The 12,785-nt window shown below is 43.9% G+C and overlaps 1 protein-coding gene across 7 annotated transcripts in view; it reads right to left on the bottom strand.

Moving 5' to 3' along the window:
* Nucleotides 1-8,674, bottom strand: part of GREB1L (GREB1 like retinoic acid receptor coactivator) — a 365,194-nt gene extending 356,520 nt beyond the window's left edge. For 5 of the 7 annotated variants that reach the window (XR_010131273.1, XR_008673625.2, XR_008673626.2 and 2 more), the window contains exon 1: nucleotides 8,513-8,658. The gene's annotated coding sequence lies outside the window, so the exon portion shown is untranslated. Of the gene's footprint in view, nucleotides 1-8,512 lie in introns of all 7 variants that reach the window. The other 2 variants (XM_055368620.2, XM_055368623.2) reach the window with 1 other exon arrangement.
* Between the last annotated feature and the right edge of the window lie 4,111 nt (nucleotides 8,675-12,785).

The raw sequence follows: 12,785 nt of genomic DNA, 5'->3' as shown, positions 1-12,785 counted from the left end.
ATGGCTACCAAAATGTTGATGATGTTTGACTTAGCGTGGTTAGATTTCAAGAAGAGAAAAGGAAGAAGAAAGGAAACAAGAGGAAAAGAAAGAAAACATGAGAAAAAAACCAAAGAGATATAAATGTGCCCTTTCCAAAAAATAGAACAGACTGTATGGGTGAGAGGCAGAACTCTCAAGTGAAAAGGTGCCCCCACCCTCTGATGTGGATACAAGTTATGGTAACAGACTCAGAGTTCCCTGAATACCCCAAACAGATATACATGTTAACTTATATTAGTGTCCATTTAAATTGGCTTAAAAATACAGAGAGATATTATACCAATTACATCTTCTCTTCACACTAACCTATACAGGCAGAGGTGACAACTTCAAGTGCATGTGCTCTAAAAATAACTAAAATTACAGAATGATACATTTGAGTAGTAGTTCTAAGACTGGTGTCCATAAAAACCACCTGGGAAGACACTTAAAATGCACATTCATCCTCAGACTATGGCAGAACATTTTTTTTTAAATGCACATTCATGGGTCCCACCCTAGAAATTCTTATTAGTGGGTCTAGTGATCAATAATCCGTATTTAACAAGCACCCCAGGCAAATGTGGCAGGAGGAATTGACAGATCACGCTAAAGAACAGTGAATTTCAGGATGTTTGATCTCTTTACAAACTGATTAACCAAAGAATCTGAGAATGTGGTGCACTAGAGAGAACAAAGAATTTGAAGTAAAAAGATCTAGATTACCTCTCTGACCTAATCCCCCACTCGCTCCCTCGCTTACCTCTCCCCATCTGCTCCCAGGCCTCCTAGTTGCCCCTCTAACAACAAGCTGAAACCCTCTTCCCCTAACCTTTCCAGTGGCTCAGTCCCTCACCTCTGTGTGTCTTCACTCAAGTCACTTCTCAATGACACTTGTAGAAAATCGCAACCTCCAGCTTACTTTCTAATTCCCCTTTCTGCTCTACTTTTCTCTCTGGCACTTCTCACTACCTAAAAAACATCATATTTTCCTCAATTTCTTTTGTTCATTGTTTCATTCTCCTGAGAACAGAGATATTTGTCACTTTTTTTTTTTTTTTTAAGACAGAGTTTTGCTCTTGTTGCCAGGCTGGAGTGCAATGGCGCAATCTCAGCTCACCGCAACTTCCGCCTCCGGAGTTCAAATGATTCTCCTGCCTCAGCCTCCCGAGTAGCTGGGATTACAGGCATACACCACGATGCCTGGCTAATTTTGTATTTTTTTTTAGTAGAGACAGGGTTTCACCATGTTGGCCAGGCTGGTCTCAAACTCCTGACCTCAGGTGATCCACCGACCTTGGTCTCCCAAAGTGCTGAGATTACAGGCAGAAGCCACCACACCCGGCCAGATATCTCTCACTTTTCTTCCCTGCAGCATCCCCAGCACTTACAACAGTACCTGGACAGAGGTCAGATTTAACTTGGCCAAGATAAAACAACTGAAGCTTGAGCAATTCAGTGATAGAAGGCAGATACCACTAGTAAGCAGACTGTTTGCTAATAAAGATTCCTGGGTCCTGCCAGAGACTCTGATTCAGTAGGCTCGGGATGGGGCCTAAGATTTTGAATATCTAACAAGAATCCAGCTGATACGGATGTTATTTAGAGAGTTCTCAAGTGCCTCTGCTCATGTTTTAGTGAAAGTCAACCCATCCTACTATAAGAGCTGTAGGCTAAAAAGGGAAAGCTCTGTCATACTCATGTGCATTTGTGACAAGAGAAAAAGTGATCCCCAAACCCCTTGTAACTAAGTTATCTACCTAAATAAAAAAAAAAAGATTCTACAATAGAAATAGTTTCACGACATATGTAACACTATTTTCATAGATATTTACTACAACTTGATTTTTAATAACATGGTGTTTAGGTGGTTTCTAATGTTTTTACTTTTATAAATAATGTTTCAAGTGATATTTTTGCTATATGCCTTTGTGCATTTGTCTAATTTTTTTTTCTAACAAATTCCAAAAAGGGAAATTTCCAAATCAAAGAGTTTAGACCAGCACTGTCCAACAGAACTTTCTCCAGTGATGGAAATGTTCTATATCTACACAGTCCAACATGGCAGCCACCAGCCATGAGCAGCTATTGAGTGCTTGAAATGTAACCAGTATAACTGAGAGACTGAATCTTTGGTTGTATATAATGTTAACTAATTTACATTTAAATAGCCACATGTGGCTAGAGGCTACCATATTGGACAGGGCAGGTATAGACATTTAAAGTCTTGAAACATAATGCCAAATTACTCCCCAGAAAAGTTGTAATCATTTGCCATCAGTCTTAGTATAAGAACAACCATTTATTTATCCAATTGCCAACATTAGATTTTATCAATCTATTGAATCTTTGTAATCTGAAAGTTAAAAAGTGTCTGTGTGATTTTAATATACATTTCTTTGATTATTAATAATGTTGAATGGGATTGTTTCTTCTGTCATCACACTCATTCAAATGCAAATATGTTCACCCTATTATTTAACTCAGGGGTTGGAAGTTATCTGGCTTCCAGATTATTAGGTCCATGTGTTTTCTTTAAAATGTATTGCCAACACTTAAATTCACACAAAAATGTGAATTTCTAGCTTCACCTGAAAAATCAAATGGCCTAGCAACAGTGGCCCACAACCCCAAAAGGCAACAATCAGTGGAGCCTTAGAAACTATGCCACCCTCAGACTTTCTTGTCCACCAGAACTCATCACCTCTATTACTTTACAAGTGTCTTGCTTCACAACTCAGGTTTACTGCTTGGCCCCTCCACACATCTGAGTTTACAATTCTTACCTGAATTAAATTTAGAGAGATTAAAAGACAAATAGCAGCTAATAATAGCTAATTTTCATTCCATGGTTAGCATGCAAAAATGATTTATGATATTTCTGGATTATTTTATAACTAATATTTAACTATTAGGAGAATACTTTTTTAGCGGGCGCTGAAGTTTCTTACTCCCTAGAACAGTGCTTCAGTATCAGAAGGGTTGTTAAAATGCAGATTGGTAGGCCTTATCCCCAGAATTTCTGATTCAACAGGTCAGAGTGGACCCCAAGAATCTGCATGTAACCTCAAGCTCTAAGTGCAACTCTACATCAAGATGAGGTTTTCTCAAAGATATGGACACTCCTAGAAGGGTAGTGACATTATGTAATTTTGACAACATAATATGAATTTGTAGATCCTTTTTTCTAAAATATGTCTACATTTATTATTTCATTTTATCTTCAAAATAAACCTATCCAGAAGGTTGGTAATTAGAGCAGTAATTGTTAATCTCATTTTACAGAAGAAAAGTAAAGCACAGGAGTTAAGAAAGTCTCCTAAGCACACAAAAAGTTGGAAGAGCCGTAACAAGCAGGTCTCCTCCTAACTCCTAACCTTGGTAATATAGGCAAACACGGGAATACAGGACACAACTGGTGCTTGCTTCTGCAGACTGGCACCATAAAAACAGAACTATGACCAGGAACAGAGAAGACAATACAAGATATAGTTCACAGCCACAAACATTTATCAAGTGATTACGTGTTAATCTATGCTAACATGGCTACAGTCCCTACTGTAGGGACTGCTGAAGATACTCATAAAGCATAGGGAAAAATAAAAATAAAATCTGAAACCACAACCTTGAAAAGATAGTGAATTCTCTACATCATAGGCAGGTCAAAAACAACTGCACTGAAGGGTGGGGTGGTAGGGGCAAATACAGAGTTGGGTAGAAGAGAAGAGTCACTGTGGGACTCCACACCTGGACTTGAAGGAGTTGCTATCACCAGTCAGTCAAGAATGGGAGGGAAGAAAGTGTACACAATAGGGAGCCCTCCTGGGGCTCAACAGCACAAAGAGCTGCTGTTATCCATGTTGGGTGTATATTTGCCAACAATATCAGGGATGCTGGAACTCCAGAACTCACAAGGGCATGCTTTTTGTAGTCTAAATTACCCTGACTATATAAGAACTCAAGTCAGTGGGCATAACTTCATTATCCATTTGTAGCCAAAAGATAACATGATTGGAGATCATAAATTTTCTCTCTGATTTTTTCCTCAAGTTTTGAGAAGCATTCCTAGTAAAATTCCAGCAAACTGTGATCACAATACTAACCACAAATCAGCTCTTCAAGGAAGATTGCATTTTCACTTAAATATCGTTTATATCTTAGTTAACAGCTACTTTTCTAAGTTAAATAATAATAATAGTAATAGCTAATAAATATTACCATAGACTGAAAATACAAGAAAACTACAATTAGTTTGAAAAAAGTCTATTGGAAAATTTGGTTCACTATTCATTAGTGGTGTAACTGACCACTCCTATATGTCTACATTATGGTACAGCTCAAAATGACTGAGGTAATGAAATTTCCATCACTCAATTTGGAAAACTATAGCAATATGGCGGAAAAAACTATCCCTCACTTTGTATAAGACCAAAGAAATGCAAAGCAAAAGAAAGGTATAAAATGTTACACTGATCAAATTAGTAACAATAATATGTTTTAAGATAACATAAGCACACACATAGATTGTTAATGACAGTATAAATTTATATAGTCCTTTTAGAAAGTAATGTGGAAATTACTGTAAATCTAGAAATTTCCTAATAAAAATAAGAGCTAACATTTATGTTTCATATGTTATTGCTTTTTATCTTAACTTTAAAGAACTATTAATATAACCCATTTTACATCTTAGTAAGCTAAAGTTCTGAGAAAATAAATTACTTGTCCAATATTGCCAATGAGTAATAGAGCTAGGTTTAAACCCACAACCTCTAATTTTAGAACCCATCCATTTACAACTACATTATACTATCCCTCAAGAAAAAAACGATCCTAAGGAAGTTAAGGGAAAAAGAAGAAAAGAAAAGAAATAAAGTTACATGTATAAGAATAGACATTATAGGCCAGGCATGGCGGCTCACGCCTGTAATCCCAGCACTTTGGGAGGCTGAGGCGGGCGGATCACGACGTCGAGATCGATGAGATCGAGACCATCCTGCAACACAGTGAAACCCCATCTCTACTAAAAATACAAAAAATTAGCCAGACGTGGTGGCAGGTGCCTGTAGTCACAGCTGCTAGGGAGGCTGAGGCAGGAGAATGGCGTGAACCCGGGAGGCGGAGCTTGCAGTGAGTGGAGATCGCACCACTGCACTCCAGCCTGGGTGGCAAAGCAAGACTTCGTCACAAAAAAAAAAAAAAAGGAATAGGCATTACATTTTTTATGCTGCAAAATCAAAAATAGGAAGGCTTAAGTTAATAATGAACATCCATTGCATAAACTTTTATAAAATTATTGTAAATAATGGGAAGTAAGCTATAGAAAAAATGTTTATAAAAAACAGGGTGAAAATTATCTGCAATATAAAACATTTGTAAAAATATTCATTCATATGGCAAGATTGGGAAGGGAGCTGGAAAAAATAAAAACTATTACCATTTTGAAGAATTTCACTACTGGTATTGAATTTTCTTTTGTTTCTGTCAGCTTCATTAATCAATCAATATTACTTTAAGTACCCTTACAAATATATTCCTCTAGTTCTTATTCTTAGGATCCCAAACAATTCCTACAGCGAATTTATAATTTATTTATATTAGACTTATTCAAAATAATTACATATGTTTCATCAGCGGTGCTTTTAGAAAGCTTTAGCTTTCAGTATGAGATCTCTATCTTAACATCAACACTTTTTGCAATCACCGCTTACAGTGTACCTTTGAAATCCCTTAATTTAGACCATACGCAGTAACTAAAATCAGCTAATTTTTACTTTCACAACCTTACAATCACTCCTCAACTTCTGTCCCCATCATTAGCCCAAAGGCTGCAGGTACTTTACAAATTAGAAGTTTCCTAATAAGAACATACTCCCTAAGTGAATATTTATCAAGTAACTAAAATATCTTAGCTATAAGGATGTTCATAATCTAAACACTTCAGAGAAGTATTAATTAAATTATGTCAAGTCTCTTTCAAGTAGGTAAAGTTTATTTCCACTTTACCAAAAAGAAGAGTTTGGTAAGAGTAATTTTCCTAAAAATGACACTGTGGGCTGCGAAGAGAATTCACTCTCCTTAGCCACACAAGGTGACATGCAGAGGCCCTCAGCCCGGTGTTTGGCCTCTATCAGCAACATAAACACACATTCTGTGGGTAAGGAGAGTAGCTGTTCTCCAATGACATCAAACTCATAAGAGGAGGGATATAGTTTAAACATCTCTAACCTCCTCTTCATGAATCCACCATTCAGGAATGTCTTTTGTCGCCCCACTAACATCCACTGTCCAATGGTTATCTTTAGCCAGTTTTAGGACAACTATTTTAATCGTAGAACTCTGGAGTTCGAAGGACCCTTAAAAATCACATAGTTCAATTCCTTTATCTAACCGAGTGGGAGACAAAGTTTTCCAAAAAAAAGTTACGTCGTGTGGCGGGTTTGTGGCAAATCCAGGCCTAGAATTAAGAGATGCAACCAAACATCTGAAACTTGGCCTTCGTATTTATCCTTTACCACTAACATCTTTATATTATGTCATGTCAATGGGAGTATACACACGCCCTTTCAGTGTTTTCAGATACACACTGCGGCAGACAAACTACTACACTTCTCATTCTCTACTTCATAAAGAATTCCAAAATGGAGGAAAAATTCAATAAAGATTGCAAAAACCAGTGTAGGGAAACTGGTGTGTGTGCAGGAGGAGATATTAGTTTAATAGTTTTGCTTTCCACTGCATACTGTTTTAAGATTTTTAGCCTTCTAATTGATCCTCAAGGTAATAATTGTCCACATTTGGCTAAATAATCTCATGTCATCACGAGTGGGTATCAACTTAATAGTCATCACCACGAATATATAGTTCAGTCTTATATTCAATCCCTTTCATCATCTATATCTATAATGTAATTCCATTTTAATAGACTTACGGAAAGATATACAAAAAATGTACAACAGTGGCTGCCTCTGAGAAAGATGAAGGCTTGTATGGAGGAGAGGAGAGAGGGCTTAATTTACACTGTATACTCTTCACTGTTGTTTGAAATGTTTACCCTACTTATATTACTTTTCAATATTCATTCATTAAACATTTTCCTCTTGAAATACATACCTATATGCATGTAATTATATTACTAAATATCTCAACAATTTAATTTTTTCTCTTTTAAATAATTTTTCAGTATCATTCATAAAACCTCCTAGAAAATTTCAGCAAAGAGAAGAAACAACACAGTCACAACACTCAAAGCAGAATTCCAGGATTTAAAGTCTAAGAACATATATAGATGAATGAGAGGTTTTACTAAGGAGGATTGAGTTCAAAAACCTTTTGTGGGAAAGCTCTTCCCCGTATTTAAATGGCTAGGTTTAAAAATGTGATTTAAGCAGGGATTCCCGCCTCGAGGCGGGGGGAGGGGGGGAAAAACACCTTACGGTGTGAAAAGCAGAAACTAAAATGTGGTTTCTATCCTCTCAGCCGGGGCCAGAGGAGTGGGTGGGGAGGATAAGGACCTTGGAACCGTCACGTTCACCGGAGAAAGGGGCAAGATTGAGGAGTTTCTCCAGGACCCGCAGCCTCGGTTAGAGGCAGGGGCAGTTCCGGGCAGATGAGTCGCGTTCGGGGACGTTCCTTGGACTCATGTAACTGAGAAACCCCACGCACTGAATCTCCACATGGAGTTTCCTCTTAATGGAGCTGGGAAGAGGGACGGCGGGAATGGATTTCCTTTAACCAGTCTCCCTCACCCTCCCCGGCCAGGACGCTCGCTGTCTGCTTGTGTCAGGGTCAGCTGTCAACACAACTCTTTGTGTCTCATTCAGAATAAGAGTGGTCCTCAGCCATGCACAGAAAAATGGACATGCTGGCCGGAAGACACGCGCGCCCGCTCGTGACGAAGTGACATTTGGTGTGGAGGAAAAAAACCCACAGACGCCCAGCCACCTCTGGACGCTCTCAACTTTCCCAGGCTGAGCTCCATCCATCCTCTCCCCGCCACCTCCGCGGCGCCCTACCCGTCGCCCGCCCGGCACCCCCTCACTGCCCCTGGGCTCGGGGAGACGGACCAGGTGCCCCCTCGCCGCCTCCGCCCGGGGACCCCGCGCTACTCGGCGCGCCGCAGCTCCCTCGTCCCACCCCCGGGCCGCCTCGCTCCCGCCACAAAGGCAGCGAGTAGAGCCCGGTGACAGGCCTTCGGCCTCTGGGCGCGGACAGCACGGCCGGGTCCCTTCGGTAGGCGACGCGAGGCGGTAGGGAGGGCAGGCGCGGCTCCCAGGCTGGCACTGGCGCTCCCTCGCCACCCGCACGCGCTCCGCTCACACCCCCGCTGCGCTTCCCATCCCTTCGGAAAAGTCCGCTGCGGCGCTTCCCCGCGCGGCCAGGGCGTCCAGCCCGCCAAAGGGCAGCTCCTGCCGGTCACAGGCGAGCTCCCGCGCCCGGTTCGCGACCTCTCACCTCCCCTCCGCGCCCCGGAGTCCCCGCGGCCGCTCACCTGGCCCTGGCGGGGCGCGAGGGCAGAGGACCAGGGGGTGGCCCTCGGCTCGGCCGGGCTGGTCTCCCCACCCCCAGTGCCGTTCCCTGCGCCGCGCTGCGCTCCGCTGCTCCGGCCGCCCGACTCCGAGGTGCTAGCGCCGCCGGCGGCTGGCGTCTCTCTGGCAGGCGCGCGGTCCGCGCGCTCAGTTCCCCGGGGCGGAGCGAGGCGGCGGCCGCCGCAGCCGGAGGCGGATTCCTCAGGTGCTGCCCCTCCCGCCTGCCCTGGCCTCCGCAGCGGGGACCCCCGCGCCCCCTCCCCCCGCCCCGCCTCGTGCCTTCCCGCTGCCTCGGCGTCCGCGAGTGGCTTTTGGGGGTCCCTCGCCCTCTGTGAGGGTGGTGGGCGCGCATTTCTCCCCTACCCCCTCCAACGACGCCCCCCGCCCAGCCTGTGGAGCCCTCGATGCGCGGTCCTCACGCCTCCATTCCCAAACCCCGCCGCACAGACGAACGCGCAGCCCCTGGGGACTGCGAAGGCGGGGGTGTACAGGGGGTCGTGCGGGGGGGGGGTCTTCTGTGAGGGAAGGCTGCACCCCAGTGTGCTGACGCGCGAAGCCAGGAGGAAAAATTATTTCCCCTGGAGCCCGCGTTCATTCAACGTGCTCTCGCCTCTGCGCAATTGCTTTCTCTGTTCACTGGACGGCGGCTGAAGAGCACCAAGCGTGAACTCGGCCTGGGCAGTGGTGGCTCGGAAACCCTTGGCCTTTTGCATGAAGGGGGTAGGGTGGGGGCAGGGCGCGGACAAAACCAAACAAACCCGGGAGCTCCGGGCCCAAGCCGACTTTTGCACCTCCCGGAGGAGCACGCCCTCCGGCCCCGGGCCCCGGCTCGTCGGTAGCCTCCCGGGACCACGGGGACGGCTCCACCCCAGGGCAGCCGCGTCCAGCTGGCCCTGGGTCTTGACGGGTGCTGCGGGGAAAAGGTTCTTGAGAGATGCTGCGGCCCGGTAGAGAGATTTCGCTCCACTTTTCACAGCTGGAGGCTTTTGTTATTAGAGATGCGGCTCCATTTTTAAAACTAATTGTTGCCACAGATAGGCGACTACATCTCTGGAAGCAGCAGCTCCATGCTGGATGTGGTGGAAGAATCTAGGTAAGGAAAGGCTGATGTATTTTGAGTGCCTTTAGTGCAGTACAGCCCGGGAGAGCTCCCCGTGTGCGTGGGAGTGGGGAGGCAGCCGCGGCGCCCAGGCCCGGGTGGGTTGGAATCATTGTCAAGTGTTAGGTACCATTTAAAGACATTGTCAATTAAACTAGTTCTCATACGATGTCCCAGTACTTTTGTTTGCTTGTCTTGCATTTTTCTTTTTTGGCATATCCGAAATACATTTTTTTCTTTCCTGTCACTTTTGATCCATGCAGAGGGAATGGACTGGAAGTTTGGAATCACCGGAAAATAACAAGGCATAGCTAAGCTGTGACTAGCAAGATAAACGATTTGTTCGAGGTTTGATTGTCCTTTCCCTCCTCCACTCGGAAGACATAGTTGTCTTTTTTTAAATCATGTTTTGTACCGAAATATTTTTATTTTACAATTGAATCCCTGTTGTTGGGCCTTTAAAAACCCATAGAAACATTGTTATGTGCCACGAAGGTGGGAAACACGGCTTCCTCAGTCATTGCTGTACTCCCACAATTCTAAACACAATAGAGGTTTAGTAAATAAAATCCGTATGTTTTTGGCCCCACGCGGTGGCTCATGTCTGTAGTCCCAGGGCTTTTAGCCTGGGTGACAGAGAGAGACCCTGACTCAAGTGTGTGTGTGTGTGTGTGTGTGTGTGTGTGTGTGTGTGTGCGCGCGCGCGCGCGCGCGGGCTTTAAAATAACTACAACAGAAAGGTGCAGATGATTAGCAATAGCTAAAAAGAATCCAAAGTCACTTAGTAAACTCATCATGAGAACTGGCCATACACGTGGAAAAGACAGTGCTGTAGAAACTGAAATTTTAAGTTCACCTGGTGAATATAAACTAAGCTCATAGAAGTTAAAGCAGGTGAGAATCTTTTGAAAAACTCAACCCATCACAAGGTCTGTAGAGTGTGTGGGGGTTGGGCAGAAGCAGAACACCTTCCAATTTAAAGATAAGGACACTGAACAAGGAGCAGCTTTAAAGTAAAACCACCAGTGCAGTTTTCTCTCTTAGTGCAAGGACCACTTGTTGAGTGCCAAGTACACTAGACTCTAGAAATGTGAAAGCAAATCTGGCAGTCACTCAAGGACCATAGTCTAATATTACAGGACTCTGGTATTCATTCTTCATCCATTCAACAGATATTGAGCACTTAATGTGAGTTAGACGGCACAATATATCAGTAGTAGTGGTGATTTATCAGTAAACAAGGCAAGTCCCTAACAAGGGTAAAAGTAAGAGTAATCTATATATCCTGGTAGATTGAAAAGAGTTCAATGCCATCTTCATTAGATAACAAACTCCCAGCTGGGTACAGTGTCTCATGCCTGTAATCCCAGCCCTTTGGAGGCCGAGGCAGGTGGAACACTTGAGTTCAGGAGTTCGAGACCAGCCTGACCAACATGGTGAAACCCCATCTCTACTAAAAATGCAAAATTAGCTAGGTGTTGGTGGCACACACCTGTATTCTCAGCTACTTGGGAGGCTGAGGCAGGAGAATCTCTTGAATCCTGGAGGTGGAGGTTGGAGTGAGCCAAGATTGCACCATTGCACCCCAGCCTGGGCAACAAGAACAAAATTCCGACTCAAAAAAAAAAAAAAAAAAAGATTTCACACTCCTTTGTCCTGAATTTGTGTTTCTGCCTTGTCTTCCCTTTGGGATTTCTATGTCCCTCATCATGCCCAGTAGACCTCCATAATTATAAAAGATGATAGGGTTCAGAGTGAACATTCTGAAAAAAGGTCCCATAGTTTTGAATCCTGACTCCAGCCTGGTGACAGAGTGAGACTATGTCTCAAAAAAAAGAAAAAAAAAGAAGATGCATTAGTGCCTGAAACACTTTTTTTTTTTTTTTTTTTTTTTGAGACAGAGTTTTGCTCTTGTTGCCCAGGCTGGAGTGTAGTGGCACGAACTCGGTTCACTGCAACCTCTGCCTCCCAGGTTCAAGCGATTCTCCTGCCTCAGCCTCCTGAGTAGCTGGGATTACAGGTGCCCGCCACCACGCCTGGCTAATTTTTTGTATTTTTAGTAGAGATGGGGTTTCGCCATGTTGGCAGGCTGGTTTCAAACTCCTGACCTCTGGTGATCTGCTCGCCTCAGCCTCCCAAAGTGCTGGGATTACAGGTATGAGCCACCGCACCCAGCCCGGAACACTATTAAATGTTGACTGTGATCATTGCCTGTGCATCCCTCCACTCTCTCCCATAACAGTGATTCCCAAGTGTTTCTACATAGATACGCTGCCTTAAAACCCTAAATTTAGTGAAAAATATGAGACTTACAACAGAGTTCATACATAAATGGCAGAATCCTTCTGGGTAGTTACCGTGACGATCCTTCACCTTGGCAGTGGAGGAAGTTCTATGATTACATCCTGGTTCTGCTCTCAAGGATGAACACCACTGCATTTATTTCTGTGGCCCTTGGCTCCACACTCTGGAATATTCTTCCTTGTTCATTATTCTCCATAACCATATCTGAAGTGCAACTAGGAAGTAAGCCCTCCAGAGACTTCACAGTTTTCACAGCACATTTCCTGCTGGTATAAGTTTGGAGTCCTGAGGGCTCATTCATACTTAAGGATTTTGTTTTGTTTTTTGGTTTTGTTTGTTTGTTTTTCCTTTTTGTGGACAACGAGGTCTTGCTATGTTGCCCAGGCAGGTCTCAAACTTCTGGGCTCAAGCCATCCTCCAGTCTCTGCCTCCCTAAGTGCTGGGATTATAGGCATAAGCCACGACTCCTGGCCTACATGTAAGGCATTTTAAAGGCCAGGTTTATAGCTGATTTGGCCTTACGGTTTCCTTAGACACTCAGTAGACTATTCTCTTCCTATGAGTTCCATGGACCAGTAACCATACTCAAAGTTCTTTCCTGGGCAAAGCTGCAAATACTTTATTTCTTTGCTTCCTCACTGTGTTTCCCTTTCTCTCAATTTAAGATCTGAGGCTTAGTGGCTCAGCATACTCATGCATTATAAGAATTCACCTTCTGGCCGGGCGCGGTAGCTCACGCTTGTAATCCCAGCACTTTGGGAGGCCGAGGCGGGCGGATCACAACGTCAGGAGATTGAGACCATCCCGGCTAACATGGTGAAACCCCGTCTCTA

The sequence above is a fragment of the Gorilla gorilla genome, chromosome 17 (assembly GCF_029281585.2).
Source record: "Gorilla gorilla gorilla isolate KB3781 chromosome 17, NHGRI_mGorGor1-v2.1_pri, whole genome shotgun sequence".
NCBI classification, from domain to species: domain Eukaryota; kingdom Metazoa; phylum Chordata; class Mammalia; order Primates; family Hominidae; genus Gorilla; species Gorilla gorilla.
Note: the sequence above shows the minus strand (reverse complement) of the source record. Positions and strands in the feature narration are given on the sequence as shown.